This window comes from Panthera uncia, chromosome D1 (genome assembly GCF_023721935.1).
Source record: "Panthera uncia isolate 11264 chromosome D1, Puncia_PCG_1.0, whole genome shotgun sequence".
Lineage (NCBI taxonomy): Eukaryota > Metazoa > Chordata > Mammalia > Carnivora > Felidae > Panthera > Panthera uncia.
Window position 1 is genome coordinate 18531206 of NC_064808.1, and position 22380 is coordinate 18553585.

A 22380-nucleotide genomic window follows, 5' to 3' on the forward strand; every position below is an offset into this window, starting at 1 on the left:
GAGGATTATTAAATAAATATATATATATTTATATATATCCTGGATATATCCTATCCACCATCCTAAAAAGTGAGCTCCTTTTTTGTTAATAATCCTCAAGAGATTCTAAGGTAGAAATTAAATGTAGAACTTGAAACTATTGGAATCAAAGACAACCATTACATCCTAGAAAAGAGATGACTGTATTTCCTTCTTGCTGACTTAACACAGAGAATATTTTGACTTGACCAAAATAGTCCTTGGTCAAGATCCATTTCCTCAGGATAGCCAGAAAGGTAGCTTTTTCTTTATTAGTAATTTAGGGGGCTCATGTTGTTTTTGTATGTCATTTTGCTTTTATGTTAGCAGAATCCTTCTCTCCTGTGGTTCTTAGTTCATGAAGGGATTATGTGGCAATCTGGACCAGTGAGGATCCTCCCTGGGGCTTTTCCAGCAGTGCTGTTGGAGAAAAGCTGCTCTTTTCCTCTGGTATTGCTAAGGTCTGGAGTGTGAGTCTTGTGTTGCCAGTGATGACAATGTTTGTATTTATAACTGGAGCCTAAGAATTGATCCCTGTTGACAGTGCTTGAGTCTGTAGATCCTGCTGTGCCTGAAGTCATAAGGTTTGTCCCCACATTTTTTGGTTATATGAGCAAATGCCCCCTCCCTCCCTCCTTCCTTCCCTCCCTGCCTTCTTCTTTCTTTTCTTCTTCCTTCTCCCCCTTTCTCCTTTACTTCCTTCCTTCCCTCTCTCTCCCTCTCTCTTGCTAGTAGTTACAGTGAGATTCTTCCTGCGATTGTGAACTGAAAGAGCGTTGATTAATATATCTACCTTCAATAAATTTAGGTAAAACAGTGTTTTATTCTCCAAAGCCGGGGATATTACTGAACTTCGGAATAATAGAGGATGTGCGAGCAAGTGCCATAAAGTCTAGGAAATGTCTCCCAGTGCTGATAGAGCTGGGAGTTTCGGAATGTGTCATTGTTTTCACGGCTGGGCTTCCAGCAGCTAACACAGTCCCTGGCTATGATGAAAGGTGTTCAAGGAGTATTTGTTGACTGATTTAAAGAACACATATAGCTTCATCTTTTGGGAAAAATCAACTTCTTTCCTTTCCTTAAGTACTGATTACCAACTATGTACTAGAGACTTGGAATCATGAAAGAACTCAGTTTTCAAGAAGCTTATACTATAACGGGATGGGCATTTAGAAACAAACATAGAAATACTAAAAAATAAAATTTTGGGAGAAACCTGTTGTCTGAGAGGACAAAGAAATTCTGACTTTTAGTAGGTATGAGAGCTCAGAATACATACACCAGAGTTAAAAAGCTGGAAACCAGCAAACCAGGTTTCGCTTGATCATATATTTGAAAAATCGGAAAATTTTATACAAAATTGCATGTTGACATTGTGTCTCTCGGCACTGGTGAAACTAGCAACATGGGCTTGTGTGTCTCTGTGGAAACAGTGGACAGGAACGGAGGAACAGCTCACCCCTCTGTGGGAAACACGTTGGAAACATGTGCACACCAGTTAGGCAGGCATAGCTTGTACCACACCTTCGTCTTGCACCCTCTTGGACGTCTCTACGTCACTCATTTGGGTCACATGCCTGTCTCATGCAGGCATCTGTGTTTGTCAGCCTGGTGTCCACTGTCATCTAGGTGGCTAGCAAGGAACATTCCAGGGGTTCAGGGATCTCATAATCCATCTGCTGATCAAAGTCCTTTTCGACGGTTATTAAGTATTGAGACAGGGAATGGAGAGTGAATTCTAGGATTAGGAACGCTCCCCCGACAGTTCAGAGGAGGCATATTAACCCTGCATTTTCTTTCATTAGCTTCGTTTGAGGCCCTGAAATGGGATCGTTAAATGCTATGCAAGAGGGGCGCCTGGGTGGCTCAGTCAGTTAAGCGTCCGACTTCAGCTCAGGTCACGATCTTGCGGTCTGTGAGTTCAAGCCCCGCGTTGGTCTCTGGGCTGATGGCTTGGAGCCTAGAGCCTGCTTCGGGTTCTGTGTCTCCCTCTCTCTCTGCCCCTCCCCTGTTCATGCTCTGTCTCTCTCTGTCTCAAAAATAAATAAACGTTAAAAAAAATGCTATGCAAGACTTGTACTTTGGTAAGGCAGGGAATCTACTACAGGTGGGAAACTTGAACATCTTCTCTATCCTACAGGCTACACACGCTTATTTAATGTGCTTCCTTCAGGACAGATTTCATTACATACACTGGGACCCAGTGTTGCATAGTGGGAGAGCCCTGCCCAGAAGTCAGGAAGCCCAGATTTGAATCCTGGCTCTACTATTAAATAGTTGGGTGATATTAGGCATGCTACTTTGCATTCCTTAGTCTGTTTCCTCCTTGACATAATCAGGAATTTGGATTAGATAATAACTAAATTTTTGCCAGCCCTCAAAATATAGATATCGTACCACATCCTGCTGTGTCAGGAGAGAATGTGGTTTGGTGGTCTAACTAAGCCTCTGGAATCAGGGGTTTAGATTCCTCTGCCATGTATTCCCCATATATCTTTGGGCGTATTCCCAACCTCTACAACTGTTGTCCCACTTTCTCAGAAATGGGATCATTGCAATGTCCATGCCATAGGATAGAAGGGAAGAAGATTCAGTGTAGGATGCCCAACGCCATGCCTGGCATATGGTAAGCACTCAATAAGTGATAACTTCTTTAAAGTTACAAATTCCTGCTTTCTGGAAACATTTGTGTGCCCCCTCCCTTTATTTTTAGTTGTTCTTTGCTTTTTAATTTTCGTGCACATGCTTTACTTGCTAGCAAATCAGTATTGTGGAGTCTGGCACAGGATACAAACATCCTTCCTATGAAACTCTCATTGTCAAATTTGATGTTCCTGGTTAGTGAGCATGTAGATGGTGACAGCACAAGTAGGGGGCTTAACTTTGAGAGAATGCCGTCAGGCATACATCTGAAAGTGAGTGAGTTCCCTCTAAGCTCCATTGTCAGCTGAGCTGTGTGAGAGAGCCATTTCTCTCTCTCACTCTCTCTCTCTGTTCTTACTCTATTCAGTAGTGTTTGGCTCTTAAGACAGCTAGTGGCTGGGGCTCCTGAGTGGCTCTGTTGGTTGAGCATCCAACTTCGGCTCAGGTCATGATCCCACGGTTTGTGGTTTTGAGCCCCGCATCAGGGTCTGTGCTGAAGGCTCAGAGCCTGGAGCTGCTTCGGATTCTGTGTCTCCCTCTCTCTGCCCCTCTCCTGATTACACTATGTCTCTTTCTTTCTTTCTCTCAAAAATAATAAATAAACATTAAAAAAATTTAAAAAGACAGCTATGACTAATCTAGAGATGATCAAACGTGTGATTTTGGAAAATTGAGAGGAAGCAAAGACTCCCCTTATGCCATGATCTAACCTTTTTATTTTTTATTATATTTTTTTAAGTTTTTATTTATTTTTGAGACAGAGAGAGACAGAGCATGAGCAGGGGAGGGGCAGAGAGAGAGGGAGACACAGAATCTGAAGCAAGCTCTAGGCTCTGAGCTGTCAGCACAGAGCCTGATGCGGGACCCGAACCCACAGACCGTGAGATCATGACCTGAGCTCAAGTCGGATGCTTAACCGACTGAGCCACCCAGGTGCCCCTGATCTAACCTTTTTAAAAACAATATCTGACTGGGACATGACACGGTTTTCTCCCTATTTGCATTAGCTCGTGCCACAGAGATTCCCAATATGCCTGGCCGGGTTAAGGCTGCCCATTAGCTTCAGAGATCACTACCTTTTCCCTCTTTTCAACTATGTTTAATGAACAAGTATATCTTGTTTGTGTGACATTTAATTTTATACAATGTTAATTTAAGAAATGGATTAGTACAGTGTATATATTAATGGCTGTGTCTCTTCAATCTATTACTGAGCTGTCGGTTTATCCCTGAGAAAATATTACAGGGCTAGGACCATTGCTCAGTAAGAGTAATTTTGCATTGCCTATGGCTGTGCCCTTGTTTTGTCAAGACTACATTACAGACATTCTTTATTTTCTAGAAGTCCAGGTTGTATTGTTTTGGGGCTGCAGCTCATTCAGACTGGATACACCCCTACCCTTCCAACACAGGTCTCTTTACCATGATCATTCGTATTGTTTGGCTATCCTTTGGATGGGAGGCATCTGTTCTATTTTTTTTTTTCTTTTCTATTCTTTCTTCAATCTCAGTCTCAGTGGATTGAATAATGACATGTCTTAGTAAATGGTGAATGATCCATATTACTCCTTGCAAGACCCCTGCTGTTTTCTTTTTCTTCACTTCATTCCCTACTTTATACCTACTTTCTATGCCCTGCTATACCTCCTCCCTTCACCATAGCAACCGTTCTAGTTGTTTAATTGGTACTTCCTCTTTTTGTGTGTGTATGTCTTCCAAAATGTGCACTGCTGTTTTACATGCATGTAAAAATTTTTTTTTAAATTGTGTAAGTGGTATGATGTCAAATATTTGACCTGCTCACTTTTTAAAATGAATGTTGTGCTTTTAAGATCTACTCATGTTGGTATGGGGACATTGAATCCTTTGCCCGTAACTGCTTGCTATCTTCTTCCTGATACCTTGAAATGGATCGTCAGTGTCTGTCATGCTGACCAACTGAGAGCATTCAGTTTGTTCATACGAGGTTGACATCAGAGTCAAGTGATGATTGATGATCCCAGAGGAGCTCCTGTGCAGTTTATGTAGGCTCTGATCTCATGACAGGAGCCATGGATATTTTAAAAATTGTTTGTCAGTTCTTGAAGGTACATTGATTTTTCGTGTGTGTGTGTGTGTGTGTGTGTGTGTGTGTGTGTGTGTATGTGTGTGGTGGGGGGAGGAATGGAGACTGTGACAGCACTACCCTATACTGTCATGGAGGCAGTGTGAAAAACTTACTCTGAGGGCAAACCTCATTTTATTTATTAGTAATATAGACATGATCATAATGCATCATGAAGTTGCTGAGGTTAATATGAGATATTTTATGCAATCTGTATAGTACTGTGCCTGGCACATTGATGAATGGCTTGCAATTAGTATTGGAAGTCCAGTGTTGCATTCACACTACAGTGTACTTCCTTACAACAAGATGTGTTCTTTTATTAGTACAGACATTATATGGATTATCTGAAAAATGTGAGCGAAAACTAAGGATGGGGACTGGTGCTCTTTATCCTGAGATTTAATTGTTAGCAGACACACTCATGCTTCATGTGTAACAAACTGTGAAATCTCCAAGCATGAACACAGCTCATGGTTGTAATCAAATACAACTTACAGCAAAGTTCCTACCTCCCAATCAGTGTTCATAGTTGTTATTGTGTTGCATGGTCTTAATGCATAAATGGTGGACGGTATATATACATACATCTACTGTCATTAGCCTTACCAGCAGACCATGTTTTAACGTTTCCAGTTGTTCTTCCCATCTCGTTTTCTATTTCTCGTGTTACCAACCCTCATCCACATAAGGGAAAGGCATGCGGGGAGAAGGGGAGCCTGACCCAGGTCATATGGTAAAAGGTGCAGAGGGCATTCTAGAAGGGAGTTAATGAATGGTAACGCTTGAGTGAAAGCACAGGGGCCCAGCAGTGAGAGAGGCTGATGAGTCTATTTTCTCTCTTCTCAGTGAAGAAGACGCACAGGAACTTCACTGGGCTTACCTCGATCATGTCCTGCTTAGGAGAGCAGGAGAGTGGGAGCTTGTGATTGGGAGGTAGTGGCTGCAAAGGAGAAGCAGAAACTGTGTCTTCTGGGGCATGAAACCCCAAACAATGGAGGCAGGTTCACCGTTAGTCTGAGCCTGCCAGCCTTTATCTGTTTGGCCTGACATTCCTCTGACTCAGGTGTTTGCAACCATGGTCTGTAGGCTAAGTCTATCCCACTGCCTATTTCTGTAAACAAAGTTTTATGGGAACACAGCCAGCATACCCGCTCATTTTCCTGTCGCCTGTAGCTGCTTTCACACCCAGCAGAGCTTAGTTGTCATGACAGAGACCTTATAGCGGGCAAAGTCTAAAACATTTACTGTCTGGACCTTAACAGAAAATGTTTTTCAGCAACTGCTTTTAACTCGGTGTAATACTTTCTTTTTCACAGATAAGTATTAGGAGGCAGTGCAGTAGAGTGGTGAAGAGTGTATGCTCTGAAGTCAGAGCAAAGCCTGCAACTTTCTGGCTATATGGCTTTGGGTCCTCATTGCCTCCTCTGTAAAGCAGTAAAAAATATGCTGTGTCATAATGTTCTTATGAAGAATCAGTATGATGGTGCCTGGAATTTAGTAAGCACCGGAGGCATACTAGCCCTTTGTAAAAGTCAAAAGGTTGGCATATAATTGAACATGAAAAGTGGAACACTGTGGGTAAGATACAAAATGACTCTGGGTGTTTGCCTGTTGGGAAAGCATCTTGCAATTGGGTGTAAGGGACCGGTTGAAGGGAGGCCTGGGTTACTGGGAGTGAATTATGCCCAAATATTTCCCAGGGTCTGGCCTGGTCACTTTCAGTGCATGAAGATGTAAGTAGAGGTTCTTTGCCATCAACCGTGGTGTCTGCTCATCCACGCAGGAGGCTGGAGGGCACAAGGGTTCCTTTCAGGCAACAGGTGTCTTCTGCCCTCGTGTACCAATCTGGGACAGGTCAGGTTATTTGCCCAGAAGTGCAACAGCTCAGGGAGCTAGAAGGGGTGTGAACTGCTACTCCATTTCAAATTAGTGGGTGTCTAGGGTCTTTCCCCTCAGGTGCTGGAAGCCTGATCTGGGAAGCATTCCACAAGACAGAGAATGAGAAATTAAAACTCCAAATTAGAAAATCTCCCTACCGTTGAGTGACAGTGATCATTTCCTGCTTGTCTTGCTCTGAGAGCCATGCTACCTGTACAGCTGCCATTGAGCAGACAAGACCAGCCAGGTTAGCTCAAATGGAAGGATTTAACTAACTACTTCCTTCCCATCACACTTTTATCCCATCGATGTAACAGGCTGCTGCTACTATTATATGAAGTATTATTTTTAACACATGGTTGTTTTCCCTTTATGACTTGCTAACGTACCTGCGATTTACAATAGGCTTTAATTTTTTTTTCTTAATGTTTGATTATTTTTGAGAGAAAGGGAGATGAAGCATGAGTTGGGGAGGGGCAGAGAGAGAGAGGGAGGCCCCGAATCAAAATCAGGCTCCAGGCTCTGAGCTGTCAGGACAGAGCCCAACGTCGGACTCGAATTCAGGAACCATGAAATCACGACCTCATCTGAAGTCTGACACTAAACCGACTGAGCCACCCAGGAGCCCTTACAATAAGCTTGTAAAAGCAAGCCACTGATTGTAGCTGATGATGCTGCTGAACAAAATGTTGTAAGCATGGCCTGTTCTAAACATTAAGTGAGGCACTGTATCCTCATTTGGAGACAGTCTGGAGCCTGCCATACATTAAGTGCTCAATAATTATTTATTGAACAAAGGTTGAATGATGGTAAATCAACAAAGGTACTAGATGTAATTCCTACCTTTATGGGTTTCCAGTGGGAAAGGTAGACATTAATCAATCCTATTATGTGTGTGATAATCAACTCTGTGAGGTACATGTTCACAGATGAGGTCAAAGATCAGTTGGGTTAAGTGACCTACTTAATGTCATACACCAATCAGTGGAAAGCCAAGATTTGATCCCTGGTCTAACCCTGCCTCCTTCATCTTTAAACCCTATTGCACCTCATAGATAAGTTATTCCTTGGAGAGAACGTGTTTCTGGTGAGCCAAAAAATTTGAAGGTTATGATGAGCACACTTCCAGATAGGAATAAACTCTGTTTTGGCCACTGGCTTGCAAAGGGTGCTGTTTAATTGATTTGGCATCAGAATAAAAAGAGATTGAGTGTGTAGGGCTCAGGGGTCCTCACTTTAATATTAAAGCAGGGTTTCCTGGAGAGGAAACCCTACATCAGAGTTACCTGGAATACTTGCTAAACATGTGGCTTTCTAGGTTGATTCCAGCTCTGCTGAATCTGAATTTTTACACAAGTTATTTTTATGCACATTAAAGTTTGAGAACTGCTATTTAAAAAGAGGTGCTACTCAGGGTTCAGTGAAGACAACAGAAGCCACCTTAGATATTTTGAATAGGAAACCATTTAATAAAGGAGATTAAAGGGTTTGACCACTATTGAAAAGACTAGGGAGACATCCCAAAAGTGCAAACAAGTGCAGGTCAGTAGCTGTTGGTTATCTCACTTGGCTGTCGCTTCTAAGTGGGTGACCTTCAGGAAGATTGCTGGAAGCCTCTAGCATACCCTTGTCTGCCGTGTCTGCCCCTGCACGACTGCCTACCTCTGCTCTCTCGGTCCTGGCTCCCCCTTCGCTTCTCCCTCTGGATCTCACATGAGGGTGTCTGACTGGCTGCATCTTACTGGAACTGTGGCAGTAAGAAATTCTTAGCAGTGTAGTTTCCAAGCTTTCCACCATTTTGGTACAGGTGAAGGGATGGTATAGAGAATCACCAAGTGATATCTGCTGTACGGGGATGTTTAAATTCCTCTTCAATAAAACTGAAGAATTAGTTGAGAACTGAGTCTGTGAAAAAAATCCACAGGTGGTCTGTTAAGAGATACGAGTGATTTACCAAAAAACCGAAAACCAAAATACCTAAAATAATAATACCAAGTGAAAGAGGAGCCTGGTTGTGGTATGTTATCTCTCCTCCACTTGGGACAGAGGTGTGTACCTCATTTGCTTCTGGTCCAGACCCATTTCTTTCCCCCCTTTTTTGGGCATCCTGACTGGGTCTCCATCTTGTCCTCCTAAGTTTTCCTTGCCTAATCTATGCTGGTTGTATTCCCCTTCCTTCCAGTTGATTCAGTTGGTGGGGGAGGGCGGGGGGGGGGATGGGGGATGAAAGCCCGGGACAAGGGTGTTCTCTCTCCTGAGAATTTGAAAGCAAAACCCAGAGATTGACGCAGCCAGGCAGAATTGGTCCTGTACTTCAATGTTATTTTGAGTTGTGGCTTAAAGATCTGGCAATCCAAAACCTTCTAACCAGGAGTCAAAAGGAAGCAACACTTCATTAAATGAAAGTCACCTGTAAGTCTACCTCTCAGAAAGACAAAATCTGCCACTTACACTATGGCACAATGCCTTTTCATTATTTAGATTTTTTGTTTTCTGCTTATTGAAGAACTCTTTTAGATGAAAAAACTTTTTTTAATGTTTGTTCACTTTTGAGAGGGAGACAGAGCGTGAGCAGGGGATGGGAAGAGAGATAGGGAGACAGAATCCAAAGCGGGCTCCAGACTCAGGGCTGTCAGCACAGAGCCTGACGCGGGGCTTGAACTCACAAACCATGAAATCATGACCTGAGTCGAAGTTGGATGCTTAAACAAATGAACCACCCAGGTGCCCCACCTTTAGATTTTTTAATCATCGTGTTTTTTCTCTCATATATTATGCTTTTGAATTTTCTTATTTGTAGTGAACAGGAAAATATAAGTAAAATTCTTAAGGTATTCTTAAAACTTTATGTTCAAAGTCCACCTCTTTGGAGTCACTCTTTTCTGTACTGTTCCATCCACTTTGCCCCACTATGGTCTCCAAAATTTCCCTGTAAAGTAGTGGTAGCATTCTCAACTCGGGGGCTGTGCTTTTCCACCCGGGTAAGCTCATGGCCCCAGCTGCATCGTATGGCACTGAAAGCTAAACAGTTTATGAGATATATAGGGAAAAATGTGAATCCTGGGGAACCCATGATTTTAGAGAGGAGTATGAGTTTCTGTGGGGTCAGAGGGCCAAAGCTCCAGGGCTTGGCAGGTAGGAAAACACAGAAGGCTGCAGGAAGAGAGACTGAGGACTTCCTACATCTGCTACTGACTGTCTCTACTCCCCCAGTTGTGGCATAGACGATACAACTGCGGGCTTAATAGAAGTTGCTCTTAAGCTGTCTTTTTTTTTTTTTTTAAAGTTGGCTTTTTTTTTTTTTTCCCCTCTTCTAATTAAACAATCCATGACTAAGGTATCCTGGAGAAGTTGGCGCCTAGTGGGGAATATGAACATGTAAACAGAAACAATTACAGGAGGGCATGGTTTGTGCAGTGAAGAAGATTATGTACAAAATCCTGTGGGAGACCACAGGGTGAGCAGATTCATATTTGAGAGGATTCGTATTTACCTTCCCGTCATTTCTGAGCCAGGGACCAGGCTCATTCAAATGTTTTACAAATGACGCTCATTAAGATACAGTGTTGCAGAAGTGAACTGACGATGTTCCACTGTGGAATTATAAACAGGTTATCAACTAAGGCGTATACAGATTGGTCACTGCTGTTTTGGGATCTGAGCTCAGGTTCCTGTTTAGTGATTATATTGTTGCTTATTAAGGTCCTACATTTTTCTGGCCACACACAATCTGTCTTTACTGTTTTCCTCTCTTGATTGAACTTACCCTCCCCCTGTGGAGATCTTTCTTCATGGTTACACAAAGCTGTGCACATTCCTTCCTCCTGTCTTTATTCCTCCTTGCCACCTATTCTTTCTCTGTGCAGTTAAAAATCACCCTTTAAAGCTGAATTCATTCCCGACTCTTTCAAGAAGCCTTCCCTGATTATACCAGCCCAACCCACAGCTCCTTCTCTTACAATTCTTGTGTCAAAACCATCCTTAATAATTTTAATGTGGTTGGTGGTATTTCTCCCTACTAGGTTGTGCATTCTTGAAGGATGGGCATCGTATCTTAATACTTTTGTTCAGTAAATGTATACTGAGCTGTGTGTTCAGTTCTAGACACTGAGCTCAGTGATGTGGTGAAATAGAGTCTAATAAATGAGAGAAGATACTTTCTAAAAATACATACATGGAAAAATGGTAGAAAATGGAGAATATATTAAGACGAGTAGGGATCAAGTTCTAGTGGGGATGTAAAAGGGGAAGAGCTGACTTCCATTTGGGGGTGTAAGAAGCAGCGTCCCTGATACAGTAGCAATTGTGTTGGAGCTTGAAAGATGGTTAGGATGTGGGCACACAGAAGATGGGGCGGAGGTAGGACCCCCCACTGCCCCACACAGTAGTACATATCTAAAGTTCGGGTTGATCAACTTGTTTTGCAAGGATTTCGATAGTAAGCATTTTAGGCTTTCCAGACCATACAGTCTCTGTTTCAACTACTCAACTTTTGCCATTGTAATGCAGAAGCAAACATAGACCCTGGGGACATGAGTAGGCATGGCTGTATTATAGTAAAGTTTTATTTAGTCAGGGGTGCCTCAGTGGCTCAGTCGGTTAAATGTCCAAATCTTGATTTCGGCCCAGGTCATGATCTCGTGGTTCTGTGAGATCGAGCCCCTCTTTTGGGCTCTGTGCTGGCAATGTGGAGACGGCTTGAGATTCTTTCTCTCCCTCTCTTCTCTGCCCTTCTCTTGCTCACGTGCATACTGTGTGTGTCCCTCTCTCAAAATAAATAAATAAACATTTGAAAACAAAACAAAACAAAAAATAGAGGAATAGGCATGGTCCAGATTTTGCCTGTAGTCTGTAGCTTTCCAACTTCTGTTTTAGGGTGTAACATGATTGAATAAATAATGGGATGTATAATCACAGCTTCACGAATACTGAAAATTAATAAAAAATGCAAAGAATTTACTGAAATATTGACTTAGTTGTCTTTGATTACTGAAACTATGAATAAGGTTTTTTTTCTTCTACTTTTTAATTTTTTCCCAGACATTTTATAAGGATCATGAATTCATTGTAGAGTGAGAAAAAACAAACTTTATTTACAGACTTACAGTATAGGCGGCAGGCAGTATACATAGCCCAGAGCTTGGCTCAGAGAGGTTCAGGGCACATCTGAGCTTGGCTGATTGGCACCATTTCCACAAGTATTGGCCCTGGTGCTAAGGAAACCGCTGTCCTTGGAATGCCAGCTAAGATGCGAGGGACAAGCTTGCATCAAAAATGGGCTGTTTCGTCTGTTGCCCTCTGTCATCAGCTCCGCAGAGCCATTATGTTGTTTGAGAAACGTTATAGCAGAAGGCTGCCTAGATGGAAACTAAATTGATTTTCTGATCCACCCTTAACCTTCTTTTTGTGCGGTCTCTAAAGGAAGCCTAGGGTTTTTCAAGCATTCTCTGTGACGTGCTGTCAAGTCAGATAGGAGATGGAATAATTGTAGACTTAGCCTTCACCCCAGATCACAGCAATGTCAGTGAAATATGGTCAGACAACAACAGTTGTCTGATTATCGGTGAACTTAGGAAACAGACATTAGGCTTTACATTCTAAGGCAGAAGTAGTGCCAGCAATAAGGGCTATGACTTCTTAAACACCTTCTGTGTACTCTGGTAAGTATTTCCTTGACTTCCAAAACAATGCTTCAAGATAAGTATGGCTCTCCCCATTTCACAGGTAGGAAAAGTGAGGTTGAAGGACTTAAAGCCATGGTTCAAGGTTGTAAAGTGAGTCTGTGGTAAAGTCAGGATTTGAACCCACACCTGCCTGATTTCAGAGTCTGCTCTTTCTACTTTGCTACTCCACCTTCTGCTAGCTCAACTCCTTCTCCCACTACAAGAGACATGTACCCACAGTCAAATCTCAAAGTGGCCTCAAAATGCTACAGCAGTCTTCCCTATAGTCTCCCTGCATAAGGAAGTGGGTATATGGCAAGCTAAATAACTAGAGACAGTGAAATTTAACAGAGTGATGACAGATCACATAGGTTGAGGGGAAGGATCCAAAGACATCTGATGGAGCTTGATTACATTTAGACTGTGGACAAGAGAAGGAAATTCTTAGAATACCTCTCATCCTCTTTGTCAGACCAGTGGTCCTGCCAGTTTTCAGACACGCTAGGGTCATGGCCCCATACAGAATGAGAATGGTTAAAGAAAATTTTATGAGGAGTTGAAAAAAAAGCTTGGGGTGGGCTTTATAATAAGGTTGTTTCAGTTTACATCCAAACTTTTCCAGTTACTGTGTGTATCTGCATACTAGGTGGAGTTTTCCAGAGAAACAGGACCAATAGGCTGTATAGGTATATACCTACGTACAAGAGACTGTGACACAGAGAGAGAGAGATTTTAAGGAATTGGCTTACGTGAATGTGGGGCCTGGCAAATCTGAATTCTGCAGAGCAGGCTGAGGGGCTGGAGACCTTGGGAAGAGACGGGATTGCAGCTCAGGCCTAAAGGCGGTCAAGAGGCAGAATTCTTTCTTCCTCAGGGCATCTCAGTGTTTTTTCTCTTAAGGCCTTCAACTGATTAGAAGAGGCCCCCCCATATTAGGGTGGGTAATTTACTCAGAGTCTATTGACTCTGATTGAAATGTTAATTTCATCTGAAAAGGTTTCGCAGCAATCCTAGATTGATGATGTTTGACCAACATTTGGGCACCGCAGCCAAGCCAAGTTGACACATAATATTAATCATCACCCATCCACAAATAATTTGATCCCCCACCTCTTGTTTCCTCACCTGTTGAATGGGAATAATAGTAGTATCTGCAACGTAAGGTTGTTGTGAGGCTTGAATGGACTAACTCATATACATTGTGGAGTGATGGGACATGATGAGCACTCAGTAGATTTCAGTTAATATTATGGCAGTGAGATTACAAATTTCTCTTACATTTATGTCTAGCTAATATCTCCTAAGAAACACAGAGAATATTGTGAATTGCCATAAATTGCCTTAAAAATGCACTCCTCCTATTGTGGGAGGACATTGGAAATTACCATTTATTAAATCAAAAATAAACAGAGCCCAGAGAGGTTAAGGGTGGAGTGATTGACTCTGGGTCAAACCACAGGTCAAGCAGAAATAGCTCAGGGTTTTCAGCCTTTGTAAGGTACTTCCCATTAGACTGTCATCATTTATCATGTTCCATTTACTTACAGATGGAGCTGTTTCCTCAGGGTATTTTCCAAGAAATTCACATGGAAATCTCAGAAGTGAAATGCGGCTCCTTTGACTAAGATCTGAAATGTCAAAGCAATTGGCATGTTCAAAAGGTCAAACATTCTCAAAGTTGAGAGTAATTTTGGTCTCCACTTTAATTTGGAGGCTATGTTGGTAGGAACTTAGTTAACAGACTTGTCATGGTGTGGAAGAATGCTATGGTGGTTTAGAGTGTGGGCTCTGGAGCCAGCGTGCTTGGTTCAAATCCTGGCTGAGTGACCTTTTAGTTCTGCCATCTTGGGTACGTTACCTCACATCTATGTGCCTCAGTTTCCTCAACTATAAAAATGGAGATATTATTCTAGTATTTATATCATAGATACTGTGGTCGTGCTAAATCAGTGTCTGGGGTACGGTCAGCGTTCACTAGAGTTTATCAGTGTCCTCATTGCTGCTATGACCATATGGCACTCTTCAGATAGCATATTTCATATATAATGTCTTTCAAGCCCGGTTCTTACCCTCCCAGAGTTTACAGTTTAAAACAGCATAGGAATTAGCAAGACCTTCTTGTTTGGAAGCAGAAAATTCCAACTTAATCCAATTCAAAACTGCTTAAGGGGGAAAGGGGAATTCATAGGCTTGCCTGTAATCAGACCCCAAAATCCCTTCAGGACTCTCTCGTATCTTCCTTAATCTCCATTTGTCTCTGTGCACCAGCTTTATTTTCTTAGCCTGGCTGGTCCCTGGAGTTGGTGGGGGGGTGCTCTCTGGAAGCTTTGGTTTCACGTACTTTACTTTCATAACCAAAGTGGAAAAGGCACTTTCATGCTTAGCTTCATTTTGAAAAATCCCAGGGAAGCACTTTGATTGGTAAGTCTCATGCCTACTCACTGGACCAGAGGGATGATTGGTCTAACCTGGGTCATGTGCAAATGCCCATAGAATGGGACAGGTACTATTTCCACTAAAGAATTACAGAAATTGTTGAATGGAAAAGAGCCTTAGAAGTCGTGTTTCCTCAGTGGTGTCCAAAACTCAAATTTTGTAGAATTGTTCAGTTTGGTCAGATGTCTGGATTGTAGAGTGATATAATTGTTACCTTACTTTATGTTGGATCCTGATCACATGTCCATTATACTCTTTAATGATCTATAGTGATTTTCTAGTAGGAGATAGTTGAAGGGTCTGCAGAGGACTTGGAGGCAGGGCTATATATATGTATAATTTGAAAAGACCTCTTTGTAGGGCTTAAGTGTCCTGCTCTTGATCTTGGCTCAGGTCATGGTCTCACAGTTCAGAGATCTCACTGACCGTGCAGAGCCTGCTTGGGATTCTCTCTCTCTCTCTCTCTCTCTCTCTCTCTCTGCCCCTTGCCTGGTCATGCTCTCTCTCTCAAGATAGATAAATAAACTTAAAAAAAAAAACAAAAAAAAACCTCTTTGGATTTCTGATTCATACCTTGGCTGGAGTTGTGGAGACAGTTGGGGTATAGATGGAATGCATCCTCCTTCACTGTTCCCAGATTGCTAAAGCAGTCTGAATTAGACTTCCCTAATACAGTGTCGTTAATGCAGATGGCCCGGAAAAGGACACAGGAGGCTCAGTGCAAAGTGTAAACTATGGACTGTATTCCAAGATAAGCCATTTTGCAGCTTAAGTATATAATTTACAAAAGTAATATCAAGTATAGTATTTCCAGGTAGACTTTCTGGAGAATCAGCACTAACAAAGCTATAAACCTTTACAAATATTATAAAAGTTGTTTGTAAACAATGCTATTAAATGATCAAAACACTTATTTTCTTGAGCAGGTTAAACATTCCCTCCGAGATCTTGTTTAAACTTGAAATTTGCTGAGAAAAAGAAATTTGAAGAAACGAATGTGAGTGAAGCCATAGATAGACCAAGCTGGAAAGAACTGGAGACTTCAGCATTTTTAATTTTTTTTTAGTGTTTATTTATTTATTTGTTTATTAAAAAAATTTTTTTTAACGTTTATTTATTTTTGAGACAGAGAGAGACAGAGCATGAACGGGGGAGGGTCAGAGAGAGAGAGGGAGACACAGAATCTGGAACGGGCTCCAGGCTCTGAGCTGTCAGCACAGAGCCCGACGCAGGGCTCGAACTCACGGACCGCGAGATCATGACCTGAGCCCAAGTCGGCCACTTAACCGACTGAGTCACCCAGGCGCCACTAGTGTTTATTTATTTTTGAGAGAGAGAGAGAGAGAGAGAGAGAGAGAGAACATGCAAGCAGGGGAGGGGCAGAGAGAGAGGGAGAGAGACACAGAATCTGAAACAGACTCCAGGCTCTGAACTGTCAGCACAGGGCCTGACACGGGGCTCGAACCCACGAACTGTGAGATCAAGACCTGAGCCGAAGTTGCACGCTTAACTGACTGAGCCACCCAGGCACCCCCCGGGACTTTAGCATTTTTAGAAGTAAGTGGGGAAAGGGGGCTAGGAACTTCATGATTCAGTGTCCAGGTTTCACTGAACCCACATTTTTCATAAGGTATTCTAACCTCACTTGTGCCAAGTGACCCCAAGTCCAGAGACTTAAGAAAAAAAATTTTTAATGTTTATTCATTTTGAGAGAGAGTGAGACAGAGCACACTCAAAGGAGGTACAGAGAGAGATGGAGACACAGAATCCCAAGCAAGCTCCAGGCTCTGAGCTGTCAGCACAGAGCATGAGGTGGAACTCGAACCCACGAAACTGTGAGTTCATGACCTGAGCCAAAATGGGATGCTTAACCAACTGAGCCGCCCATGCACCCTTCCAGAGGCTTTTCGAATCTACCTCTTCAGGGAGTAAATCCCTAGTTTTCTACAGGAATAACAGCAGGGTTTGAGAGTTATCCTGTATTTAAATTCTTTGTTGTAAAGATTTTCAAACAAATTTTGCTTTCTCAACTGTAGGCACCTCCTCTTTCAGAGTTAGGTGATGTTTCTTATTCTTGAACATTTCTGGGGTTTTGTACCACGTGTCATTGACTTCCAGGGCTTTCCAGGGCCAGCTTAGATTTTAGATTCATTTGGGTTACGAGAAAGCCTACCACGTGTTCATTTACTTTTCATCTTCCACAATTCTGTGTCTTCTCCTATTATCTCTGGCTCATTGGGTATTTGATTTAAAAATCATTTTATTGTCATTTTAGTGATAATAACTAGAAATTGTATGCAGCTTCTTTCATTTAATAATACATTTTGAAAATGTTTTCATGTATTTTCATATTTTTAGGTAGTATAATTTTTAATAGCTATACAGAATGTTATAATTAGGATAAATTATAATTAATTTAGTTAGTATATGTTTACATATACTTATGTTCTCATTTTTTGATTATGCAACAATGGGATGAAAATAATGGACATCTGATTATGTCCTTGGGGTAAAATATGACACTTAAAAACATTTGGTATGCGTGTGGGAAAGAGTATATTTGTGCTCTTAGATCACCCAGGAACAGTCATTCTCATCTGCCAAATGAGGAATTTGGAGGAGAATTTGAGAACCATGACTCTATCAGACCATCATGAAATCAGTTTAGACTTATATATACTTATATTTTAAAAATAAACCCTTTTTTGAGGGATGAGAGAATTCACACATTTTCAGAAAACAAATCATGCTGTTTAAGTTTAGAGATGTAACTCCCAAGTATTTTTTTTTAGTCTTTTTGAGGTGAATTGATATATAAAAAATGCACATTTAATGTATATAATTTAATGATTTTGAACAAATGCATGTCACCACATTAAAGGAAGGAACATATCTATCCTCTCCAGAAGTTTCCTTGTGGTCTCACCCTTTTAAGGTAAGAAAGCTTTATGCAAGATCTACCTCCTTGAAAAATTTTTGAGTGCACAATAACATGTTGTTAACTGTAGGTATTACGTTGCCTGAAATCTTTTTATGCTGAATTCTGATGCACTTTAGAAAATTGAAAAGCCTTAAAGAGACTTGTGATGGTCATGTTAATGAAGTAAGCAGGATGCATTGATCCTCAGTGTTAGTCTTATTCAGCTGCCCCCTCTGTCTTATTCAGACTTTGTTGGCATGAACTCAAAGATCTATACATTCATTCATTCATTCATTCAACCATTAATCAGCATTTCTTACCAAGTGTTTACTGTGTGATAGGCTCTGTTCAAGAAGCAAGATCTGTGAATTTGAATTAAATGAGCCTGGTCCATATTTGCGTGGAGTATCCTGTTTAATTGGAGAGAAGTTGGGAAGTGGAAGGAATTCTAGCAGATACATAAGAATTCATCACATATGAGTAAGATTCCAACAAGAATTACCTCATCATGTCACAGCATTCATTTGTTGAATGCTGCTGTGAGCAAAAGACTGCTAAGTGCTACTAAATTTAGTGGAACTCTTAAAGCTATGAACCAGGTACTATTATTGTCTTCGTTTTTAGAAGGAAAAGCAGATTTTGAGAGTTTAAGAACATTTTCTGAAGCCCTGTAATAGGTGGCGTAGTCAGGTTCATCCTGACTGACTCTAAAACTGTGCTTGAACCTCTCCTTCCTCCACCAAACCCCAGGGTGTAAGAAATTAGAAAGGGTCCACATGTATGAAATCCACTGGAATAGCCGTGCCTCAAACAAATTTATTATGCAGGTGCCTGAAATTTATTATCCAGGTGCCTCTTGATTGTGGGAAGATTTTATAGTATAGACGCAACCTTCCAAATGAGACAAAAAAAAAAAAAAAAAAGGAAGAAGGCTAGCTTGTATTGAATGTATACTCTGACAAAGGCATGTTGCTAGTCCTTGAAACAACGTTTAAAGATTAGGCCCCTCTTACAGATGAGGAAACAGGCTCAGGGGCAAAAAAGGAAAAACTTTTTTTTTCCTCTCTCTCTTTTTTCCCCTAAGTCCCGCAGAGTGGCAGAGATAGGATTTAGCCCCAAGTGTATTTGGCCCCAGACTCATCCTGCCTGCAAAAAAAATTAGGATTGGTGACTCAGGAAACACCTAAACATTCAAGGACCTTAGAAATAATAGAGGGGCGCCTTGGTGGCTCCGTTGGTTAAGCGTCCGACTTCAGCTCAGGTCATGATCTTGGGGTTCATGAATTTGAGCCCTGCGTCGGGCTCTGTGCTATCAGCTCAGAGCCTGGAGCCTGCTTTGGATTCTGTGTCTCCTTCTCTCTCTGCCCCTCCCCCACTTGTGCTCTGCCTCTCTCTGTCTCTCAAAAATAAAGAAACATTAAAAAAAAATTAAAAAAGGGGCACCTGGGTGGCTCAGTTGCTTAAGAGTCCGACCTCAGTTCAGGTCGTGTTCTCACAGTTCATGGGTTTCAGCCCTGCCTCAGGTTCTGTGCTTACAGCATGGGCCCTGGAGCCTGCTATGGATTCTGTGTCTCCCCTCTCTCTCTGCCCTTCCCCTGCTGATTCTCTCTCTCTTTCTCTCTCTCTCTGTCTCTCTCAAAAATAAACATTAATAAATTTAAAAAATTAAAAAAATAATAGAAAAAATCTGAAAGATTAGGTTTATTACCTGACAGAGTTGCTGTTCTTTATTTTGTCAGGTAGGGACAAATGGATGTGTTTCAAACCTTTATTATGACTCCAGAAGCTTTTAAAATCCAGTCCCACGTGTCATATTCATCAAGAACCTAAGAAAATTGTTTAGCTCATTTTATTGTTAAGTACACAGCTGGCTCAAATTGAAAGTATTTGTCAACGGGTCATTGTGACTTGAAGGGAAGAGAGGACACACTCTGAGAGAAGTTGTCTTGTGGTATCTAGACATTTAATCAAAGTTTTGTATAGTGGGATGAGTATTCTTAATAAATATCCCACTGACAGCAAGTTGGATGTGTTGGCTAAGGACTTGGAAACAGGATTGAAATGGAAAGTGACCTTAACAATTGGGAAAAGTGGGAAGATGGAAAAAGGATGAAATTCAATAGCTAGGAGAATTGATGGTGAAGAGCAACGTCAATATTCTCCACTGTTTCATTCAGTATATCAAATGGATGTCAAGGCTGTTGACCCATGGTGGTCTACTGATGATGCTAATTATTATTAAAAGTCACGTCCTGAGTTCAGAAGATAACAGTAGAAATCAATGGAGGAATAATTGATTTTCATGCCTGTGTGAAAGACTAGGTGATTTAAACATAGGAATAGGTTTGCCTTGAATGGCAACATGTGACTGAACCATATTTAACCAAGTCCTTCCAGCTGTGATACTTAAGTTGCATTCTCTACTTTTTCTTCCTCTAGAGGACCCTCTTTCCAAAAACCGAGTAATGGGAGAATCCATTTTAAGACAGAACTTCATGGGAAACATAAGGTTGGGGTCCAGGGTAAGTAAAACACTTATGAGTAAGCTTCTTTTAAAACCTTGGGTGGCACATAATCTTAGTGTGTGATAATCAGGCAAAAAGAAAATGGTAGTTCTTGGGGGACAAAGATGAGCAAGGATGGATACCAGGGTATTTCTGAAAGTCTAAGTAATACTCTCCATTCGTGAATCTCTTTCTGTTCTGTTTCTCTCCGTTGAGATGTAGAGCACATTCTGTTTTGTAACTGGTCTGAAGGAAAGAATGTTTGCTTTGGGGAGGGGGTCAGGTTGGTAACAGAAGAGGACGGAGTGATATTTCACTGTCTGCTTTGGGTCAGGACAACTGGGTTCCATTTGATATTCTCTAGTTAGGACAACTAGGACCAGAATGTGATCAGATTTTTGAAAGACCCTAAGCATCGGCAGGGCTTTATCAAGGCCTACTGACTAACCTGGCATAGAGTTGAGAAGGAAGCCCCTCTTCTTCACTTCTGCACGAAGCCCAGAAAGTCTGGCATTCCGAAGATGAGAAGCAGTGTCGTTCAGAAAGTGTTCAGTGTGATTACACCAAATTCAACACAAACCGATTAAAGCAGAAAAGACATCTATTAACTCTCTTAATAGAAATATTCTGGGCTGGCTTTTCTAGGTTGAGGCATAACCAGATCCAGAGGCTCAAATTAGGTCATGACCACTTGGTATGCCTCTCTCTCTTCAACTTGGCTTTCCTCTACATTGGCTTCCTCCTCAGATGTCTTAGTTTCAACTCCTTTGTAATGGCTGCCAGAAATTCTAGGCTTTCATTTTAACTCCTTATTTTCATCAGCAGTTGTTTTAAAGCTTTGGGCCTGGCTTACTGTTCTGAATGGGGTCACATGCTAGTGTTGGAGTCAAGGCCACCCCAGCTGCCCAGAGTGGCAGTGATAGATGCATGGTTCTCTAAGAGGACTGTGAGTTACCATAACTAGAGGCAGAAAACTACAACACCAACAAACAAATGTTCACCACGGAAGCTAGCTCTGGACGTATATAGGGACACCACTCTTTCACATACATGGTAGATATGAGACTTCACATGGTAGATATGGGTTCCAGGGACTAAGGCTTCTGTAAATGGCTTCTCACGCAGGAACATGGACTAAAAGGAGACAGAGCAGAAAGGGATACTGTGGTGAATGTGCCTCACAGACTAGGGTGTTGTTGTGTGTCTCTTTAAGGTTTCCAGAGAAGAAGGGGATACTTTGAGGGGAAATTAATTTTTGGCAATTAGGTCAAAGGGGGCTGGCACTTTAAGAAATTGATTATTAAATGAAAATGTGGCCTAAGTTTACAGTTAAAGACTGATGAGGTGCATAGAATTTGTATTATAACAGTTCCTTTTGTGGGATTTAGTGTGGAATAAATTGGTCGTATATGGATTAGGTGAGTAGAAATAAGAGATTCAGAAAGCCATTTCCTCTCAAGAATTGTTGGTGAGATAATTGGACGGCTATATGAAATGATGCTAATTTTTGACACTCAGACCCGGGATGATATGCAATTTCCTCACACTCAGTCTTAAATTATTGCAATAAGAATAGCTCAAAATTTATTGCTGTGTGCTAGGCGCTGTTCTAAGCACTTTCTGTGAATTATCTCAATCTGATTCTCTGGGTAACTCCAGGAATACCAATATTATTACCATTTTATGATGGAGAAACTGGCATAATGGCAGGAGAAGTCCTGTATGGGACCAAGACCCACATGTGAGGTCAGTGACAGACCCAAGATAGAAACTCTGAACAGTCTGACTCTAGCCCCATGCTCGCTCGCTCTCTCTCTCTCTCTCTCTCTCTCTTTAAAGTTTATTTTTTTATTTTGAGAGAAAGAGGGAAAGAGTTCAAGGGCTCACACACACAATTAGGGGAGGAGCAGAGAGAGAGAGGGAGAGAGAGAATCACAAGCAGGGATTCTGATAGCCTAGAGCCTGACACGGGGCTCGATCTCACAAACTGTGAGATCATGACCTGTGCCAAAATCGAGTCAGATGCTTAATTGACAGAGTCACCCAGGTGCTCCTAGCCCCCATGCTCTTAACTAGCCATGCATTATGCTTGGGAGAACAAATGCAGTTTGCAGACATAATTCTGCTTATGCTAGAATGGGACATGGTTTCTCCCTCCCTCCATTCCTTCCTTCCTTCCTTCCTTCCTTCCTTCCTTCCTTCCTTCCTTCC

General features: G+C 41.7%; 1 long non-coding RNA gene across 3 annotated transcripts in view; it reads left to right on the forward strand.

Moving 5' to 3' along the window:
- The window catches only part of LOC125934439 (uncharacterized), a 419134-nt gene that overhangs the window by 54093 nt on the left and 342661 nt on the right, over positions 1-22380 (forward strand). For all 3 annotated transcript variants that reach the window (XR_007461397.1, XR_007461404.1, XR_007461398.1), the window contains exon 3: positions 20105-20187. This is a non-coding gene — a long non-coding RNA (uncharacterized LOC125934439). The remainder of the gene's footprint in view (positions 1-20104; positions 20188-22380) is intronic.